Source organism: Bemisia tabaci, chromosome 4, assembly GCF_918797505.1.
Source record: "Bemisia tabaci chromosome 4, PGI_BMITA_v3".
Classification (NCBI taxonomy): Eukaryota; Metazoa; Arthropoda; class Insecta; order Hemiptera; family Aleyrodidae; genus Bemisia; species Bemisia tabaci.
In genome coordinates this window covers 38,592,019-38,612,711 of record NC_092796.1, presented here as the reverse complement: position 1 = coordinate 38,612,711, position 20,693 = coordinate 38,592,019, and the positions used below count along the sequence as shown (strand labels likewise).

Below are 20,693 nucleotides of genomic sequence, written 5' to 3'. Positions count from 1 at the left end.
TTTCTTTGAGGTATCAGTTTTTTAGGTATAGATTTTCCTATACAAGCGAGTGCCTCATAACAGTCTCTCAGTCTCTCTCTCTCTTTCTCTTTGCGTGGGTTTTTCTTTTTTTTTTGGTTAGTGGTAAAACCGCATCAATTGTTATTTTTTATCATTGTTATTATTTATCTCCCTTTTTTTAAAGTATATCAAGTTTCCTGAAAAAGCTCAGTTAGCAGTGATATGTTGCATCAAAAATTCGATGCAGATTTCTTTGAAGAGTATTTTTTGCAGGTATAAAACCAATTCTGTGGTAAATTAAAGTTAGTGTTGAAGGAAGTTTATTGAATATTTGAGAATATGTGTTTTGCCAACAAATAAAAAAAAAAAAAAAAACAATAAAAAAATGACAATGTATGAATGTTGATGGGGTGTTCCTCCTCAATCCAACAGAGATACACTCGGCACCAGAGGCGGATCCAGCAATTCGGCAACACCGGATTTCTTCCATTTAAACCTCTGCTAAATAATCGGAGCATCTGGCCCCTCCAAGAATCGATACATTGCCATAGGTTTAAACAGAGGAAATCCGGTGTTGCCAAATTGCTGGATCCCCCAAAGCTCGGCACTCCCCAGGCAGCATTGCCAGGCGGCGCGCATAGTGGACATAGAGTACATAGAGTCGTTGCGCAAGTGGGTGAGCTGGCTCCACTTTTAAGCATTTTCCAGGTCCCGAATTCCGAGACTCCTGCGTGACGCCGGGTCACTTTTTCGATACATGAACGATTGTTTTCGATACACGGGTACCCAGCCATCCGATATAAACCAAGAAGATAGGAATCACCACACCACAATTTTGGATCGAAAATGTATCGAAAAAGTGACTGAAGCTCGGCGCACACCGGGCTTGCAACTCGTCAAGCAGAATATGGCTTCAGCTCTCCCATTTAAATTACGACTGTAAGTATTCAATGGTAGTGGACGATGGGCAGCTACCCCACGGTGGCGCGCGTCACAATAGCCGCGAAAGATAACGCAGATTACCCCGAGCGTCCATCTCCGATTTTGGGGATCACCAAACAATATAAACACGCACGGGCGAAGATTTGCATGCGCGCTTTATGTAACCGGCGATTGTTCTTCTCGGCGGCCGCGGGCGCTGCGGCTTTTCCCGGCGGCACCAGGCAGGTGCGTGACGCAGGACTTTTTTCGAAGACGTGACGTCGGGCGATGGCGCACGGCGTGCCGCCCCGTGACGTCACGGGCACGGGTCGCCGACGATCCTTTGGGCCCGACCGAGCGGGACTCGAAATCAGTCGCTCGACGGTGTCGGTCCGTTTTTCTTCCACTTTTTCCGAGCCGGGTCACGGGTTTGGGTTTTTCGATCGCCGCCGCAAAAAGCCCCCGCGACGCGAAAAAACGGGATTTTTTCGGCCGCAAGTTGAGGACCGCGCCTGGCCAAGTGGAGGCCCCGGAGACCTCCCGCCCCCGCTCGCCGGATGCCGCCGCCGCCTCCACATCCGGGTGGATGAGTTTTCCGGTACGTAGTTTTCCCTCTTCCCTGACCACGCCGCCATTCCAGACTTCCCGTTTTCCCCGACCTATAGCTTTTCCCTTGAGCTTTGCAACCTTTCGGGAAACGTAGGGGATAAGAAAATTTTAACATTGATTGAAATTGATTCACTGAGAAGTCTAGGTATCGAATAAAATAGGGTAGATTACTTGAAAATGATTTCTGTCCTCACCCACACCGGAAGTACAGACTTGCGATTTCTCCCTACCTATCGCTTCTCGCTTGAGCTTTGCAAACTCTTTGCAAACTTAAGGAATACGAGTATCGTAAAATTTACTCTCGGAAAAATCCGGGTATCAAATAAAGGATAACCTGAAAATGTCTATTCTGGTACGCAACATGGCTCTCCTCACCCTAACCTAACCGGAAGTACAGACTTCCGATTTCACGAACCTATCGCTTTTTGATTGATTATCTCAAGCTTTCTGCGCACAAAGGTGAGTCAAGCAATGTAAAATTTATTTACGGAACAATCTGGGTATCAAAAAGAATGGGGTGGATTATCTGAAAATGAGTCCATATCGGTACGCAACAATTCAACGTGACCTTTCTCACCCACACCGGAAGTACATACTGCTTAAATGCGATTTTCACGTAATTACCGCTTCCTTGTTCGATCTTTGCGAAAGTTTTCCCAAATTATCCGGTATCGTAGTTGATTCACGAGAAACTCAGTGAAACATAACAATTTTGGGGTGAATTCCTAGTACATAAATTATCAGGAAGTTAGTTTTCCTCTTCCTGACTACACCGGAAATACGATTTAAACTTGTGCTTTTTAGAAAATTACATCTTCCTTCCTTCATCTTTGTCAAATATTTTCGAACACAGGGGATATTGTGATATTGATCTACAGAAAAATAATTGGGATCTACGGAGATATCTGGGCAGCACATTTAGATTAGAGTAAATTACACGTGTATAAGTTCCCCGGCACGTAACTTATCCTGTTGTCACCACATGGTGCATCATGAATCGTAATTTTTTTTTAGAATATAAAGCTTTCTTGCTTAAACTTTGCGAAATTTTTGCGAAAATAATGGTTATCTTATCATCGATCTACGTGAAAATCTGGTTAACGACGTACAGATGGGGGTAAACTACGCGACATAAGGCATCCGTTGCGTAATATGTAACTTCACCCCTCACTACCACACTTTAAACAAAAAAAAACCTGAAATTCTAACAAAACTATCGGGTCTTTGCTTGATCTTTAAGAAATAGTATCGCAAATTTAGCGGATATCATGAATGACTGAGGAGAACATCTGGTTAACGCACACACTTGGGTATCAGTAGCGAGGCGTGAATGATCGATCAGCGACATTTCTCCATTTGAAACTATGGTAAAGAATCGATTATTGAGGTGTTCGTTGTGAGCATACTGTTTATCGATCCTTTTCCATAGATTTAAATAGCAGATCAATCGACATATCGCAAAGCACACTACGCCATTATGGGGTATTCTCCGCGTGTGAGCGTCGCAGGCAATTAGCAATCACCGGCAATTTACAAACGCTTTTACATGTTGTTTCGATAAATTGGACGTATTTATGCTAATGGGAACTATGTTATACGCAAGCCCTATGTACATAGTTTTTTTTTTTTTTTTTTTTAGCATAAATACGTCCAATTGCAATATTGCGCATCGGCATAGTGAAGGTTTGGCCATCAGGAGCTCGATCTCGGCCTGAAACGCCTTCATTTTTCCTGATACTCTACGCTTTGTCGCGGAGTTAGTTTAGTTGCCTGCCCAATCTAAACCCAATTAATTAAGACCTCAGATTTCACCACTCGCTTTCTTGGGCGTGTCTGTTACTACCATGTTGTTACGGAGTAAATAGTAGCTATTCACAGTACAAGCAAAATTATTAGTAATCCATAATAGTGTCCCTTTATTTCTGCATTTTATGCTTTTCTATTGGTTCACCGGTGGCTTGCAAAGTGCTGGCGATTGCTGATTGCCTGCGACGTAAGCTTTCCGGTACGTAACCTGGTCATTCCTGGCTACATCGGAGATTATGGATCGTGTTTTTACAAGCAAGTTGCTCTCTTACTTGATCTTTGGTTGAATCTTTGAGATTTTAGCGTGGTTAATCTTCGTAATTAAACTTCGTAGTTACACTTCATTAAACCGGAAAGCACCATTCACAAATAGGATTTTAACGAACAATGTTTTGTCCAGTAACATGCTCTCATGGACGCACGTTTTTCCGACGTAGTAACTGTATACAGCTCGTTTTACGTACAGAATCAGTGCCGTTGAGTTGATTTAGGGAAAAATCAGTTTAACACACCGGTTTGGGTGCATTTCATTCTAATATGTTTACCGGGACGTAACTTGTTCTATTCCGCCCACGCCACGTCGAAAATTATAAAACGCTATTTTTAAACAATAATTGATTTCTTGCTTGATCTTTTGAAAATGTTTGTGATATTAGATATTAAGATGTATAAGGAAAAATCCGTTCAATTGATAGATTCGTCGTTTTTCGGACGCAGGAACGTGATGTATCTGTGTAATTTTTTCCCAGTATGTATTTGATTTTTGCATAAGATCAGAGGAAAATTCGGTAAAATTTTCCCTTAGAAACGCCAAAGATTCTTCTGGAAGCAATGCAAGTTGAGAGGGGGAATTTGGCAACATTGGAATGTAGCCACGTTCTTCCGTGAGCGAAACGACAAATTGGGGATGACTTACACAAATAAGTTCCTCGGTGTATAATGTGGCTTTCTTAGATCGAATCGGAAATCGAGCTTTTCAATAATCACATGAAATTTTTTGAAAAACTGAGAAACTCTAGCAAATGCTGTGGGTTTTGTGTCTGGTTTTTGTTAAAATCTGAAAATCGCAGTATCGCATGAGACTTTTTGTTAGTATAACAGAAAGTTCGGTCAATATCACTGCGAGAAGGTATATTTTTGTAATCTAACTTTGTTTTCTATGATCGCTCTGCAAACAGAAAGTCGCCATTTTTACTGAATTATTGGAGTTTTGCTCAACTGGTCAGACATTTTTGCAAACATTTTGATAACAGAATTTGATCAAACAAAAAAATACCTGAGTTTTTGTTGATTTTACAGTAATTCGGTTTGAAATCCTTGTAGGTGTATATTCTGGCACCAGCCTGTGTTTTTTTTAAACGGTTTTCAAAATGGTGATTTTTAAAAACCTATAAATGAAACCTATTATCATTTTATTTTCCTTTTATTTACCCTCTGAGTGACCAAGATACGTAAATTAACGAAGACAGAACTTTCTGAAGAACTTTGGTCGAAAAGTCATACATTTTAATTGATGCAAGAAGAATCTCTGCGGTCTCTGCTAAAGCCGGAAACGATGTGCATAATCAGATAATTTTTGTTGCATTGATAAAAAATTAAGGCAAAGTTCCCATTACATAATTAAGAATATTCATTGAACACGCGATCACCATAATTCTCGTCGTTCAACAGGAATCACAGTTTATTTCAAAATAAACTTTTACTGGAAACTGTTAATTAAAACTCATGTTTCTTAGCGAATAGCATTTGAGGAATCGCCAGCTATCCGTTAAATTAGGATTACGTTTCCGAATAGTCTGAGTGCCCCTTAAAATGTTAAATTTCGTGCTCATTTTAGTTCAATTCTTCCTTCATCTTGTAGGATTTAGTTTTCTTTTTATGTTTCTTGAGGCGATCCAATCCTCAGAAACAAGAGGCGACTAGAGAGTACGCCCTCTGATTGCTCTTATCAGTCCCCACTTAGTCTCCAGAAAAAACGTTCCGCACCCTTAAAAGGGTCGCTTTTTGGATCGTATTTCAACAGTTCAAAGGAAGAGGGCTCATTTAGAGATTTTTACCCGATGGTAGCCGCAAAAATCCTAGTAATCAACCCGGGAGATCCTTATGACGCAGTATGACACAAACTGAAAATTTGCATCTATTAAATTAAAAAGTTTGCATTATCATTATGTTATATTCAAAAACCTGGGTTGAATATAAAAAGTTTAAAGAAAAATTACTCGTTTAGTAGTCATTACCTGCCAATAGCTGCAAAAATCATGAAAATTTACCCTGCAGATCTTTGGCGAAAAACGAAAACTGAGGTACTCAGAAAACTCATACATTTGAGTATATGATGATATTTCAAAAATAGGTCGATCTCTCTTCGTAAGGTGTTACTGATTTTGTTTTTCTCATCTCCAAATAAACGTATTTACCCACCATCCAACCTCAAAATATGTTTTCTGAAAACTGTTTTCAAGTGCATTTACGTACATTTTACGCCACGCTGTTTCTATCCGTAACCAGTGAGACACGTGTGAATACGATGCGTAAATGGACTGGACGGACGTCATAAAGCTAATGGAATCCATCTGCATTGTTTTCTCGAAAACGCCACGTAACGACGCATATGGTCTCTGCGGCAGATACGCGTTTCTTCATAACTGCGCAGGAAAAAAGACCCCGTCTGCTCATTGACGTCAAATTTTGAGGTTACGCTCCTGTACAGGAGCGCAAGGCAAGATGGATAGTGAGCAAAATACGGACTTCTACCTAAATCGAAGATGAAAGTTTACGCGGAAAAAAACAATGAATTTTACTAAATCGCAGTATAATTAGAAATTCGCAAGAATTTAACATCATGTTCTTACTAAGAAAAATTGTGATTGAAATTACCAGAGGGGTAGCGTTCCTCGTGAACTCTTATTTAATAATATCTGTAACTTATTATGAGGCATTTTTACCATCAAGATTTACTTTCACCAAAAGAGTGGTGAAATTTTTATGTAATAGTTAAAATATCTCTAGTATTGCTTGTGATTGCTTCAATCAAAAAATCATTTCGGTCTTGTCTTGTGTGGTACTTTTAATAATATATTGGTTTCTCAGTGCTTCAATGGGGACTATTTTGTAAAAGTTCAAAGCTATGATGCTTATTTGAAGTTTTTTGAAGATTGGAGTGCTTGGCCGTTTCAATTAGTCGACATTTTCATACGTGTATGCGATTTGAAATCAGTTTCCATACCCATAGGAACACAGAAATAAAGTGAGGGAGAAATGCTATGTTTCTGTATAGTTTTGGATTACAAAATGCGACCGGTTTAAATATGTCTTTGGAATGCAGCACAAATTGATTATAAATGTATTGTGATTGCTAAATTCGAAAGATATACGTATTTATGATTGCGGCGCTGTAAGTTTTTGCTCTTGTTGTAATTCTTTAAAGGAAGCCCAGCCATCAGTACAAACTGATGATGAAAAATGTTGCAATTATTTGCTGAAAATATGGGATTTAGGGGATATAGGAACGATTTGAAGTATGTGATTTTGGGGTTTAAAATATTCCTAATAGGTTTTCATCGATTTTCCTTAAGAGTTATGATCCGCAAATTTGATATTCAAGGACCTGATTAGATTGACGTTCGGTAAAGGCAACTTAGTCGTAGCGTGAAGAAAACCTATAGTTATGTTTTTAGTACAGCCCATCAAATTGTAAGTACAGAGCTAATGAGCAAATTAGGGTGGACTGTGCCCGAAATATGTTTGACCCCTTACTGTCTTTTTTGATTGACGTCAAAGGAATCGCTGTCATAATTCTTTTTTTCGCATAAATATGTCCGTATCTTGTCTCTACTTGAAAGGAAACGAGAACTTGATACAGTAAGAATCATATACTGTAGCGCATCCAGATATACTTGCTGTAGTTTTTAGTTTCCTAGAAGAAAAGGGAAAAATATGAAGTTGGTGTTCTGCACCAATGGTATGACTGATTTTCACCCACAACCCAGTTGGTGCTGCTCAACCAATAATCGGTGCCTTACACCAACTACATCGTTTGAAATCTTGGAGTGAAATCCGGAATGCATTTCACTCCGGACACTCTTTTACACCCTCCTCCCCAAGCAAAAAACCCCGAGTAATATGACAAGTAGAAATCTGCTCTGTGAAAGCAAAGTTAACCCCGAAAGAAGGCTCGATTGCTCGGAGTTCACTCCGTAGAAAATATACCCACTCCGCACTCGTATCACACGTTGTTTGGAAGCAATACGTCTGGATCCGCCTATGGCTGCTCCCAGTGAAAAACAGCTCTAAACAGTCCTATCCTCCACGTGAAATGAGTGTTCCACGCTGCCGTGATAGCGAAGAGCGTAGTAAGTACATTTCTGTATGAGCCATGGATAGCACATGCTTTTATGTTACTCAGGGTTTATCTCAGCATGCACTTACCGCTCTCTTCGCTATCTCGGTAGCACGCATGATGGATATTTTTGAGTCGACTGCAAAGGCTCGCAATTCAATCTCTCTTTTTTTTAAGTCGAGCGGATTGTTTTTAGATTTATTTCTAAAAATCTGTTTTTTCGCTGCGTAGTTGACGCTGCCTCAAAATAAAACACTCGACGAAAAACATCGGTGATTTGCGTCACGGCCATCTTTTTTCGCGGCCGGGATCTGTGTCGCAAATGCATTTCAAGTGCATCCTCGTCGGGACCAGCTGCCGGAGCGGCCCCGCTGCCTGCACGAAAGTGTCCCAGATCGGGGATTTCGAGCACAGCTTTTTCCGCCCTCTTTTTCGTGAGTGACTCAACGGCCTCCGCCTCGACGTGCCTCGCATGCTGTCGCAATCCGTGTCGCGCGTGACGTGACAACGACGTGCGCGCGGAACGAAAATCCGTCGCATCCCGCGGACGCGGACAGAACGATTTCCCGATTTACATTCTGACCCGAATGCAGTTCCTGTAATATCAGTTGAGATTGATAAAGGATTTCTAATTTAACCTACTATGTCGAAGTAAACTTTCACGGAAATTGCACCTAGTTAAGGATCTAAGTGGAAATTTTTCCACGTGGGCGGTGCGGTTTTCCGATTTACATTCCAACTTGAATGCAGTTCCTGTAATGTCAGTTGAGATTGATGAAGGATTTCTAATTTTACCTACCATGCACTGGAAAAAATACACATTGTATCTAGAGTCCGGACTCTTAAAAAAATACTCTTGATTCAATCGGATTTTAGCTTAAATCAAGAACCAAGCCTCTTAATTTGAGCGGATTTCCTTTTGATTTAAGCAAACATCTGATTGAATCAAGAGTATTTTTTCTTTTCAATGTTTTCAAGAGTCTGGACTCTAGATCCAATGTGTTTTTTCCAGTGTGTCGAAGTAAATTTTTGGAGATCACACCTGAGCAGGGACCTATAAGTGGAAAATTTTTCGTTCCTGAGAAACTTCGTCAGAAGAACACGCACACTTTCGCTCATACACATGCGGTAATCATCCCGATTTAGATTCCAACCCGAATACAGTTCCTGTAATATCAGGAGAGATCGATAAAGGATCTCTAATTTAACCCACTATGTCGAAGTAAATTTTCACGGAAATCACACCTAGTGAAGGACCTAAGTGGAGATTGTTCTGTTCGTGGGAAACTTCGATTGAAAATCACACTCACTTACGCTCACACACATACGGTAATCATCCCGATTTACATTCCAACCCGAATACGGGTTCCTTCAATTTGAGGAAGGGATTGCGATAAAGGATTTCTAATTTAACCTACTATGTCGAAGTGAATTTTCATGAAAATTACACCTAGTTAGGGACCAAAGTGGAAATTTTTCCGTTTCCGGGAAACTTCGACAGAAAACACACACACCCAACGCTCATACACACGGTATAATCGCTCGCTTTTTGAGGAGCCACCGGGAACGTTTCCCGGAAACATTCTTGGCAATGCGATGATTTCCAGGAATTGACCTTTATCTGCGGAAACGTTCTTGAAAACATGATAATCCCGGGAGTCATCCTATATGTCCAGAGACATTCTTGGGGACACGACGATTTCCGGGAATTATCCTAGATTTCCGGATACGTTCTTCGAAACACGATGATTTCCGGGAATTATCCTATATTCCCGGAAACTTTCCGGATAATTCTCAAAAACTCTCTCGTTCCTGTTCCCGACAATCGGCTCTTCGGGGAAACTTTGATGAATGAGCATTGGTATCCGCGCAAGCATTGACTAACAATGAAATCAGTTCTTATGATCAGTACACTAACACAGGCCATTATTATAATTAGTTTTGCTTGTTCCCGTCTCTGTTTTTTTCCCGACGATGAAATAAGTTTTATGTGACGCCGTCCTCAGTGTCAAAAAGGTAGTACTTGCCTTTTTTATCAGGATAGTAAACCTCAGTTAGCGGGGAAAATGTTTCCTAGCAACATTACAAATTTAAGTTCCATATACTTCATGGATAACTCTCTTTTGCTTTTAAGAGGTGCAAAGCTGATTATTTTTTTTGTAAATTTTTAAGTATATATATTACAACCCGATGGGTTTATCAATGCGTATTCTTTGTATGTAATTTCTTAGCAAATCCCAGTTCGCGGGAAAAAAAGAAGTTTCCTGGTAAATTATATGAATGATATTGATCTGCATCAAGTCGAGTTGAAGTATAGTCAGTGGTAGAGAAAGTTCATCGGTAAAGTCCAGTTAGCCATAAACAAATTTCTGATCCGGTCCATGGAGTACGTGGTGACAGAAGTAGAGCATATTTTGCCTACGCATTGAGATGGCGGGGTATAATAGACAGTTTCGTCCAAGCCAACGCTATGGCTGATCTAAATGCTCCAAAAAAGAAAAACCTTGCGGAACATTTTTAGAGCATCAGGGTCGTCGATTTTTGAAATTAGGGAATGTCAATCTTTGTAATTAGGGAATAAAGTCTCTATGTAAAGATAGGCCGACAAAAGAACGGCCAAGGTGGCCGTTGCCACCTTGTGTAGAGACTCCGACTGTAAAGGAATAAAATGTATAAGCCACGGCAATCCTGCCAATATTTATATACATCCCATCCCACTTTTGCATAGGGAATATGATATCCATACTTTAATCTTTTTCCACCATGGTGTCCTATTTTTTTATGGAACCAGTGGGACCACCGTTACTCGGGTGAAATTTTAAAAGCTTGTCGTTAAATTCCGGGCTTAGACTCTGATTTTTACCTAGAAATGGTTGAAAGTTTTCGAATATTTCTTGAAATTCCAACTATTTTAACCTTAGGTCTTTGGGTTGCAATACAGTTACGGACCCTTGAATTTCTCGTAAAAGACCCACCCACGTTGAACTCATGGTATTCTTTAACACTGAACTCTTTTAGTGTGAAAACTATCGGCAATTTTCATTTGGGTGTGATTGCAGCGTCCCCTTCGTTACAAACTTACAACGGGCCGGCCGCGTGGGGCGGGGCGGCATACTCGCAGTCGTAGGATTTGAAATAAGGGTTCGTAGCGCCTTCATTTTAATGAGACGCAACATGCGAGCCTCCGAGTCTACCCTCCTCGTTCTATGCATCTGTATGCACTCTGTTATTTGAATTATACCGAATGATGCCTCCTTCTTCTTCAGCGTGCTGATTGTTGAAATTGTTAGACCAAGCGATAGATAAAGAAGAAATAGAGAGTATAGAGCGATCGTATCGGTTGAAATGGTTGGCTATATATAGAATAAGGGAGAAAATGATAGAATAACTATGGGGTCTCTCGTGGGTTGCCGTTAGTTAGTCTATAATCTACCTTCTTTGTCCATTGCAACTACCCTCTTCTACCAATCCCTTTATATCCCTTTCGTCTTCTTTGCCCATCATAGCTATGTCTATCAATTTTTACAACCGGTCTGCTGTTTCTCATTCTTGAATTATATTGAATATAGCATTGCTAACTGTAGGATCCCTGATGGGGCTCCGTAAGTTTATTACTCATCCCCTCTGTCCGTACAACTAACCGCTCCCACTAATAGGATCACTCCATTCTCTCTTTTCCATCTGTGTCTATCATTCTGTCCATTAATATCAATAATCAGCCCGCCGTGGAATCATATCTCTGGCGTGTTATTCACTGCGATTGATACATAGGATGTATGATTCAGGATCCGCAAGGTAAGAAGTGGTCATATAGGGCTCGCTCGACACGCGATGTGCCATTATGTCGCGCTGAGGAAAAACGCCGTATGAATAAGCGAATGCTGCCAAATTTCTTTCAATAAAGATTTATTTTGGAGGAAAGTTATACATTTTTTCCTATGAAATGTTCGGATACTCCAGATCAAATTGTGTGTATACATTTTGAGAAAATGCACGGAAAATGACCAGTGAAATTTTCTAAAAATGTGAATATTATCAGAGGAAATGTGGCAACGTTTGAATGCTCTTACGGTGTTTTTCCTTATCGCGGTAGCATTGTTGAGGATATTTAATCGCGGTGTTTAATCCGAGAAAAATGCGACGAGCGCGTTCGGAAGACCGAGCAGTAGACAGGAGCAGAATATTTCAGGAGTCACCTCTCAAAATCTTCAGTTTAATTACTCGCCCGGATGACATTCGTCGGGACGATATGACAAAAGATGCATCGTTGACAATTTATTCTCGTGTCTCCGTCAGTTTTGCATCGCACTATGTTTCGAATTTTGTTGCAACTTTCGTCTTAACTTGTCTTCTCCTGTCTTGGGTGTCTGTCTTGAACAGACTTCCTATGACTTTGTCGGGCTGAATGGCGTCTATCGATAATTTCATAATTTTTGTTTAAATTTTTAGCGTTCTCGGAGGCTCATAACGTGTGAAATAACTCGTTATTGCAATAGTGGGAACTGGACACAGCTCAATTTGAGCTGTTCCGAGAAAAAGCCATCGTAAAATCACGGACCGTAACCGGTATTTTGTACAACCTAACCTTATGATATTATGACTTTCGGCCGCCTTTCTATTATGCTAATTTCGGTCGCTTCATTCCGTGAATCATCATTAAACGCCCTGTTCCTTAGCGCAGTGGCGATTTTGCAAGTTGGAAACAATATTTTCCTCCGTTTAAATCCATTAAAAATATCGATACAAGAATCGATTGTTTTACATACATTTGAATGGAAGAAAAGCAGTGATGCCAACTTTCAATTGAATTCCAACAATAATGATTTTAAATGAGCTATGATAAAAGTGGTTATACACTCTTGAATTTTATTTATTCGTTAAAAATGTATGTGTCGAAAATGTACTGTAATAATCTATATTTGCCCTACATCCATTCTCCATCGGAGATAATCAGGCTGCAAAGAGTGCATTTTTTCGCCTCATCGGGGCAACACGCACACTAAATCCGCGATGCAAGAACACATGTTTCGAATGCAGTAAGTAGTGGATGCTTCTTCCGGTGAAATAAACCGCGAGTAAAAACGACTGAATTATCGTTAGCGCATACCGCCCTGCTTGACAAAAAACCGCTCAAGCTCAAATGAAAACCCCGCGTCCATGCGCGGTTTGCGCTAATCGCGGCTTAGCGCCGCGCAGCTCGCGGGAGCTTTGGCAGCATTCAGCGAGGCGTGAACGGTCGATTATCGATGTTCCCCCATTTGAAGCTGTGGTAAAGAATCGATTGTTAAGGCGAACTCTGTTTATCGATTCTTTACAGTTGGTTTAAACGGTGGAGCGATCGATGCGTCGCAAAGCACGCCACGCCACCGGCAGCATTGGTCGTTGGCGTTGGAGGATGACTGGGTGAGATGATCCTGTCCGGTGTGACTTTGCCGGCTAACCGCATTTTTGGAACAGTTTCTCATCCGGGGGCACCTTCGCGTCGCTGCTTATTGCCGTACGCGAATTTTTTTCTCACCTAACCCGATTCATCCTTCCGTCTCCAGACAGAGTTTCTCAGAACCGTCTTATTCCTGGAACGTAATTCCGCGGCGACGCTCCCAAGTTGGCAGCAGTGGGCCTTGCCAATTTGAACGCATGCACTGGAAAAAAAAACACATTGGATCTAGAGTCCAGACTCTTGAAAACATTGACAAGAAAAAAGACTCTTAATTCAATCAGATTTAAGCTTAAATCCGAGCCTCTTAATTTGAGCGGATTTCCTTTTGATTCAAGCTTAAATCTGATTGAATCAAGAGTATTTTTCTTGTCAATGTAAAAAAGAGTCTGGACTCTAGATTCAATGTGTTTTTTTTTCCAGTCTGCGAAACAATCGATTCTTATCGTCTGTTTCTTTTATAGATTATTTTTTACCCTGAGAACAAATTGACCATGAAACTTCCGCGAACCACGTATCTCGCTTGCGATGTTTAAAAATCTCCGCAACCATTTTATTTTTTTTTTAAAGGGAAAAAAATCAATATCATTTCTTGAAGTTTTCAGAATTTTCTTCGTTTACCTAGAGAAGAAAAATCAAGCAAGTTAACAAGAATTGACGTTGAATGGTTTCCTAATTAAAAAATTAAATGGTCCGGCAGTTTCACCGTCAAAATGTCGTTTTGAGGAGCTAGGTACCACTAACTTGATCTCATCTATTCTTGTTTGAAGTGAAACAACTGTTTACTGGATTTGAGGAAGATTCTCTGTTAATAATGCTACACTAAATCGGTTTTTATCTTTTCATTTTATTTTCCCATTTTTAGTCATATTTTTAACAGCAATTCACTTAATTTTTCTTCACAGATTTGAATCTAATTATCACTTGGGTTTCTAAGGGTCTTATGATTAGATGTTTTTCTATCCTAATTTTGCAATTTAAAATTTTCTTGGGGCTTGTATTTTAAAAAATTTCTTAGGAAAAAAAAATCTACCCCACCCTGAATTGAACATTCCATTTATCATTTGCTTTTTTTTATTCGGAGGAGAAATGCGTTGTCAGCTTGTTACACTCGCCACTAGCGACGGATTCAATGAGTAAAGCTTCTAACCGATCGGTTGTCATAGCCTTTTCACTTATAATTAGACCTACCATTCGTGTCTGCAGATCAGACAAATTGACGCGACACGCAACTTTTTTAACTCTTAGAAGGGTTTTTTGCCTACCCGACTAACATGAAGGCGCACCAATCACGCCTCTGTCGTGTTATCGAGGAGAGCAGTTATTCCCGAATTTCGGAATCTAGTTCCCTCTAAAATTCGACTACTTAATCTACTTAATTTAAATGAGTTGCATGACTATTTCAATTAGCACAAAAAAAAGAAAAAAAATTGTTTTCGTAAAAAACGAGAGTTACAAGGAGGCAGTAGTCGCGCAAAAAATTGCGAAAGGAACATTTTTCAAAAATGAAATGAGATTTTCGGTCTAGGATACGGCGTATACGCTCGTTTTGAAGACACTCCAGACGAATTTAACTCTATATTTTTCGACCGCGATACCAAATCGCGTGACGTCACTGAAAGTGAAAGAGAGACGTTCTGCTTTTTTGTTTTATCGCATTCGAGATTTTATTTGCCTCCTTAATGAGCTCTTACACTTGGATTGGTACTTTTTAGCTCTGCCCTGTTTCGGTCTAAAATCGACTTACGTCACGTAAATGGTGATTTTGGGGCTAAATGAATATTGGCTTGCAGTCGTTCTGCTTTGTATTCCGTCGCAAACTTTTGCCACGCTTAAATAATATTAAACCTCTCCAAATCTGCACCGCTTTAAAGAATAAAGGTCAATGGAATGAGGAAATGCAAGATTCGTATTAATTGTTTCAGGTTGGGTGAATCCGCACATACTTTACAACATTTTTTGAATTGGGTGAACCTTCAGGGTTTGCACAACTTTTTACCAGCATAAAACTTAATTTTCCTCGGTGTACCTAACTTTGTATCGAGAGTGGAGCTTCTCTAATAGTGCACAGTGTACAATGTTTTAGTAAAAGAGAAAGATAATTACTTTCACTGACGTAAAAATTCAATTTTCATGACGGAATTGCGATTGGAAGGAAAAATCTGTTATTTTCTTCAAAGGTATGGTTGAAGGCAAAATTTTACCAGAAATGCATTGATGACTTGGTCGCAATTTTCTTCACAATAATTATCCATTATTTACGCCCTACTCTCCACAACGTACGTTAGCGTGCAAGCGAGCCGTACCGTACAAAATGCCTTCAAATTTTCGTGTAGGCAATTTCACGACTTAGGTGTTCGAATTGTTGCTCAGTCAGTATTCCACTTCGATATTTCTGACAGTAGCGACGTTTGCAAGTTAGTAACACCGCGTAGTGGCTTCTTAAATCGGTAGAAAACAATCGATATTTATCGAGGCAGCGTGCTAATTATTGAAATTGATAGACAAAGAAGACGATGGGAAATTAGAGTGATCTTTTTGGTGGAAGCGGATGGGTGTAATGGACAAATTTAATGGACAAAGGAGGTAAATAAGTAACCTATTAACGGCAACCCACGAGAGACCTCGTAATTCATTCCTCTTTAGTCTATAACAACTGTCCGTTTCAACCGATAGGATTTCTCCATTTTCTCTTTGCCTTTCTTGTCTAAAGTTGCTTTACTAATAATACATTATTTATAATGAATTTAAACTAAAACAGTGTTGCCGGCTAACAAATATCACCCTCGGGGCACTTGATATGGAATAAGTTCCTGTACTATCAAAACCACGCGGCAGCCGAAAAAAATCTGCTTTAACGTGTACTCTGCCGCACTTACATTGTTTTTTTTTTTCTTTTTTTTCTTTCAAATTAAAATGTAAGAGTAGAGGGGAAATGGCGACTTTAGGCCACCTGAGATAAATGGCGACTTGCGGCCACCTGAGATATCGAAATGTAACCTAACCTAAGTTCAGTGTTGCCGTGTGACCTAACCCAAGTACAGCGTTGCCGTGTGACCTAACCTAACCTAACCTAACCTAACCTAACCTAACCTAACCAAACCTAACCTAACCTAACCTAACCTAACCTAACCTAACCAAACCTAACCTAACCTAACCTAAGTCCATTTCAGTCGCAGGTTGCGTGCCTCGTCGACCTAAGGTGCAGATATGCGGGTTGCATACCTTACGGACGGGAGGCGTCCTATGTTGGTCGCGCACCTCGCCGACGATCAGCGATAATTTGTGATGTGCATTCCTCACGAATCTCCAGAAATGCGGGTTGCATACCTTGGTCGCGCACCTCGCCGGTGCTCAACGATGATTTGTGATGTGCATTCCTCACGAATCTCCAGAAATGCGGGTTGCATACCTTACGGAAGTAAGACGCTAACACGCGGGTTGCATACCTTACGAGAGTAAGGCGCTTGTATATGGGTTGCATACCTCACGAGAGTACGGCGTTTACCTAGCGTAACCTCTACACCTCCCCCCCCCCCCTCAAATGGATGACGTCATCCCACCCGCACTTTGATGTTCCCGCGCCGATTCAGGTGATCCTCTGTCAACTCATCCTCCGGCCGCCGTTTAGGGTGCGACCAAGTTTAGCCGCAGAGCCGCGCTCGGATCGAACGCTGTCCGAACGAGTCTGAGCCTGTCGGGACAAGTCTGAACCTGTTCGGGTCTCTTTTCCTTCGTGCGACCGGGAACAAGTTCCGAACCTGCCCGACGTTGCCACCTCGTGACTCCTTCATCTCTGCGACGTTGCCGCTCCCCCCGGTTATAATTTAATGCTTTTCCACCCCGCCCCCCCCGACCCATGCTGATAACAGGAAAATAAAGTAAGAAACAAAGGGTTCGGTTTATTGGTATTTTATTACCGTTAAAAAGAAAGCGTTACATAAAATGCATTAGAATGAAATATCGTGAATCTTACATCCTAATCGTACAGACGCTTCTTGAAAATCTTACAAACTAAGTATTACAAATTTCAAAGAAAATTGAAAATTCGAGGAAATATTAAAGACACGAAAAGTCAGTAGATTTTCTTTACAGTTCCTGAAAGTGATTGATAAGAGAACGTTACGTTGTGAACCAGAATAGCGTAAGCGGATGTTCCTTGTGGGATATTTTCGTGTGCTTCCAAATCGATTTGAATATCCAGGGGGCCCGGTTTCAGAACATCTTCGTACAAGCATCGCATCACGAACATCGGATTCTCTTCTTTGAACTTCTTCTTGGAGAGAGGAGGTTCGCACAGCTTTTCCTCTTGTGAAAAGTCCGTTATAAAGTTGAGGTAGTTCTGATAGAAGAAAGCAAACTTGTCGTTGTCAAAATCCTCGTTCAGATTCTCGTACGGGATAGAATTGTTGTTCAAATGGACTTTGAAAGAGCGCAGCTTAATATGGTCGAATTTACTGGCATCCACCTTCTCGTTGTCGGATCTGTTGGTCTGGAATACTAGAACGATGAATGACGGAGCCTCCACATTGCTGGTCGTCATGAGCTTCCAAGTCTCCCTTTGATTGGTCGGCAATTGAGGGTACTCGTGCAATTCCCAGCTGCGGAACGACAACGGATAAGAAGTGTCACGTCTGATCTCGTCCAGAATGGCTTTCTCCACACGCAAATTGTACTTGATTTGCGGCATGAGGAATCTAAATAATAGTCTTTACATCAGATCTGGGAGGGATGAGAGTGACAGAGAGAGCGGTGGAGTGGGACGACAGCGTCCTAGAGGAGGCTCGCGGTACACTTGTTCAGCAGCCGGTCAAATTTTACATGAATCACCACAGGAACGGAGCAGAAGCAAGGGTTCCATTTCTTCTCACTGACTGGCTTGCATCACTGCTTGTCGTACGTTTTAATATCCGGCACTGTATCCATCATCACTACTGAATATTCATCTCGAGCCGATGGAGCGGTTTCAGGAACCTCCAGAATTTTCAATTCATCCCTGGATCTCAAGTCGGTCGATAGAGTTTCACGCGACTTCTCGATGCTAGCCTCGACCCGTTTCTCTAGCTCGTAGAGGCGTTTGTTCAGCCAAGACAGGTTGACGGCGTCGGACTCTTCCTCGGGATCCGCGACCATCTTGATGCGTTTCTTGAGCGCCGTGTAGTTTTTGTCCGAGTCCAATCGTATTCCCTCGAGTACGGGAAGGCTTTTTCCGGTACCGAGGGCTGTCTGCGGTAACGGTCTGCCGAATTTATCCACGGACCCCATGTTGACCTAGCGGATGTAGCCTGCTTCACGTAGCTCCTCCTCGATACTTAGAATCTCTCGCTCCACACCGGTGTTCCCGGCGTTTCTAGAAGCGACCAACAATAGGAGGCGTTCGACCAACTCGTTCGGGTCGTCCCAGTAGACGTAAGTGCGTTTAGACTCCAACGGGACGAAGATTCCGGAGCCGGTTTGTAAATTTGTAGTTTTGGGATAAAGTTTTTTGATGATATCTTTGTACTTTTTCGCTCTCGTCCCTCGTACCGGGTTGCTCGCGACGTAAGATCTTCTGTGAGCGTTTGTCAGATCGAGAACTTTTTTATACTGTTCCAAGTCGTCGGTGCTGTACTCTTGCGGTGAACGTTTGAAAATGAGGTCGAAAAGACCCTTGGACGGAGCGAACGTTTGGTCGCCGATCAACATATTATCATCCTTATCGAACCGGATCGATTTGTCACCCAGCATCCATTCACCGTTTTGACCCACTCTGACTCCGTTGACGTGATCGAAACTGTCAACGTTCGAAATCATGTCACGAAAATACGACGAGGATATAGGCCCGAAATTAGATCCAACGTACGAGTCCAGAAGCTTGGTATCATCGAGACCCTTGTTATCTTCCGGATCGTCCTCACGAGCATCTTCCCAATCTGATCCTTCCTCCATGTCACTGGCTGAATCAGTATCGGTCGTATCTTCTTCCTCCGCCTTTTGGTCGCTTGTTTCTTCTTTCGAATGGCCTGGCAGGTCTTCTATTTCGGGGTCTTCTATTTTTTCTTTCTTCACCGGTGGTTCCATTTCCTCTTCTTTCTTGATCGGTAGTAACGATGTTTGCATCGGTGAGTCTTTCATTCGCAGGATAGCTTTGAGTGGGTCAGCGATCGGTTTGAACGTTTTCTCTAACGCGTTCGATGTCTCCTCCTCGCCGCGACGCAAGGCGTTGTATTTGCGCTTGATGATCTCGCGCGAGCGTATAATATCGTCCATATGCTCCATGATGATAACTGGCACTGACCGATCGAGGATGGATCACCTCCTTATATAGGTGTCGAAACCTCTCCTATACCGTCCGTTATCTATATCGCTGTCTTTGGATATCACCAGAAAACCGTACTTGTCTTTTCGCCAACAGAGGGCGCACATCTTCTTGAACTCATCGAAGGTCATATCTGTGTTTACGTGGTCATCGTAGACATGTTTCAAGTTCATTTCGTCTTGTCGAAAGAGAACGATTACATTGGCATTGTCCCGAATCAGCTGTTTTGGGATACGGCTGTACGTTTGACACAGGTAAAAACTATCGACCGAGCTATGACGACCCATACTGAAATATTCTCGCATGGTGTTCTGCTTATCACAGGCCACATCGTCGAAAATAAAGATGGAGTCTGTAGCCGCGTCTCTGGGTTTCATGATTTCTGTATTGTCCGAAAAGACGAAGTAACCCATTCCCTCAACATCGCCTAGAATCTGACCTAATGTTTCGTATTTCGGCTGGAATGGAGTTTTCGAGTAGAGGTAGACGTTTCGGAAGCGCAGTCCGTTAGGCTCGAGAAGGAGACACACCATGACGTTGGTTTTTCCACAATTCGATGGTCCGCAAATGATACACCTAATCGAGTCGGGCAGGAGGTCACTGTGCCGATGTTGCCGATTCGCCATGCTGCCCGAATGCGGATCGACATTTTTCACCCAGAGGCGCTGACTTTGCTGTTCGAGCCTCATTGCAAGACTGATACCGGACCTGCGTTTGGAGTCGTATTTATATATCCACGGATAGGAGGGTGACCTAACCGGACGGTATCTCGGTTTTGAACAGGTGTTTTTGGGTTCCCAAGTTGGTTTTTGCGGTTTTAAACCTGGTTTCAGTAATTCGAAACAGGGTTTTCCGGTTTTCAATGTGGTTTTTGTGGTTTTAAACCTGGTTTCAGTGGTTTAAAACAGGGTTTTCCGGTTTTCAACGTGGTTTTTGTGGTTTTAAACCTGGTTTCAGTGGTTTCAAACAGGGTTTTCCGGTTTTCAATGTGGTTTTTCTCGTTTTGAACAAGGTTCTACCGGTTATAATTGTGGTGTTTCTGGTTTGAATCAGGGTTCCTTCGGTTTCAAATGTGGTTATATTGCCTCCTTGACTCGGTTTTTGGAGATTATACTGGATTAAAGTGGTTTCAAAGGGGGTATTCTCGGTTCTGAACTGGAGTTTGTCGGTTTCCAATGTGGTTCTTCTGGTTTTTAACAAGGTTCCGGAGATGACAATCGTGTTTAATGGTTTTAACCTCGGGTTTTCTGGTTCTGAACAGAGATTCTCCGGTTTGGAATGTG

The 20,693-nt window shown here is 41.7% G+C and overlaps 1 protein-coding gene across 6 annotated transcripts in view; it reads left to right on the top strand.

Annotated features, from left to right (window-relative positions):
* Nucleotides 1–20,693, top strand: part of LOC109031550 (zinc finger protein rotund) — a 291,268-nt gene that overhangs the window by 257,359 nt on the left and 13,216 nt on the right. The gene's annotated exons all lie outside the window — the stretch shown is intronic.